This window comes from Humulus lupulus, chromosome 1, assembly GCF_963169125.1.
Source record: "Humulus lupulus chromosome 1, drHumLupu1.1, whole genome shotgun sequence".
Classification (NCBI taxonomy): domain Eukaryota; kingdom Viridiplantae; phylum Streptophyta; class Magnoliopsida; order Rosales; family Cannabaceae; genus Humulus; species Humulus lupulus.
This window is the reverse complement of record NC_084793.1, coordinates 196,934,721-196,936,912: the sequence shown is the minus strand read 5'-3', so window position 1 is coordinate 196,936,912 and position 2,192 is coordinate 196,934,721.

Here is a 2,192-nt window from a genome sequence, read left to right as displayed (position 1 = left end):
TTAAGTAAAAACAAAGTTAATTGTTGATAAATGAAATTTAAATTAACTATTGTTAATTGTTGATAAAATTTTCATTTAAATTCACTTATTTTTTTGTAAAAATTTAATTAATTTGAATTTTTTGATAAATTCTAGATAATTAATTGTGGTATTTTTGCAAATGAAATAAATTGTGGTATTTTTGCATAAATTCATAGAATTGCTCATATAGTAACATGATTAGGCCCATCCAATTATAACATGCCTGTTTGCACTATATGTGGTATTTTTACAATTGGGCTTAGATGCATATAGCGGTTCATATGTTTGCTAGATATATGATATTTTGCCAAATAAAATATTCATAAAATGATAGGTTTTATTTGGGCCCATTAGAAAATGTAAAGTTTAAATTCCTCTATTATGGGTGATTCCACTTGTCAATGCCTGTTGACCCTGATTTTGGCCAACTGACACGGAGTCAAATATGTTTGATATGGACAAACACGTTGGAAAGAATATGATGACGAAACAATAAAGAACACAAGAATTTATAGTGGTTCGGCCCCAGATTTGGTAATAACTTACGTCCACTTGAATTGTTATTGATATAGGATTCAAAGGAGTGATCAAAGAACTAGGGTTCAATGAGTTTCACAAACCTCTAAAGAACAAGACAATATGTCAAATAGAATAACCCTAATATCAAGTGATCAGAAAGCGAAAAAAGAAGATCCATCCCTTGAGCTATCTCTCTCTATTTATAGGCTCAAGGAGGATTTACATTAATTTATTACAGATATTATTTCCTAAATAATTGGATACTCAGGAAATCATGGGAGATAATTTCGGATACTATCATAACTGCATAAGATCTTTTCCGCATATAGCATGCGTACGACCAGGTTGGTCGTATGAAGAGATCGAACGTTGCGACAATAAATGTCTTCCTGGTCGATAGTTGAGCACGAATTCTGCCAAATGTCAGCCACGTGTACTAAATGTTTTCCATGTCATTCATACCTGTTTTTTGGATAACAAGGCCCATTTGCTTTTCATGACTATAGTGGGTCTAATCAATTAATAACAATTTATAAAACGAAGGTTTAAATTCCTGTCTTTTAGACCTTGTATGGAAGATATGGGGCCTTTGTAGTGGGAACGACATACTGGACCCAGCCCTCCTCCATACAAGCCCAATTGTTAAGGCCCATTTACCTGAGTTGGACTTATTTGTATAGGTTTATTATACCTAAATATTTATTAGCAACAAATTAATTCTAAATTAATTGAATTTGTTTCAATGTGAAACTTTAGAATTAATAGGAAATTATAGGACTTTGGTTTTAAAAATTTTAATTTGTTTTTTTTTTTGAAAAACCATAGTCATTAATTTTCTAAAAATAAATAATAAAAATACTATTTTTAATTTTATAATGAGTTTATTTTAAGAATTTTATTCGATCTCCACCGTTGGTTTAACATAGTCAATAACTTAATGGGGCCTCGAGGCGCTTTGATTCGTCCCCCAACATAAGGTGTTCATTAGTTATTTTGACAAGGTTATATTTCAAAAGATAGATAGTTATAGATCAAATTCTACTAGACTCACCCCTACGGTGACTACTAGGACTAAATCTATGATTATAGAAACCGTGGGTCTAGCTCATAAAATAAGAGATTTTGTTTTCTTATTTTGATCGAATAGTAGGTTGTGAATAGTGGTGTCCATTATTAAATGAGTTTACAACTCTATTTAACTAGTGATATTTTTTACTCTCGCCAACCGGGACAAGGATATCATAGATTAGTTAAAAACCTAAAGAAATAGAGATATGATTGTTTTTGGTATTTTTTTCTCATATCTTACATATTTTTGGTATATGTTGTGCTATTTCTTGAAATATGTGTGAATAGAAGTTTTATTGAGAAAATGTGATTGATTTCTATTTTATTGATAATTTGTAGTTTTAAGCTAAGTAGTGTCTGTGTCTACTCCCATCCTTTCTCAACTTTCTATGGAGAAACTCACTGGAGAAAACTTCCTTAATTGGAAGTAGAATATCAACATAGAGTTGATTGGTGACAACTCTGAATTCGTCATGATTGAGGAATCCCAAGAACAAGCACTGTGTCCGCACATTAGTGATGGCACCGTCAATGCTCATGATGGTACCGTAAATGCTTGGATAGCACCGTCTCTGCACGTTCGT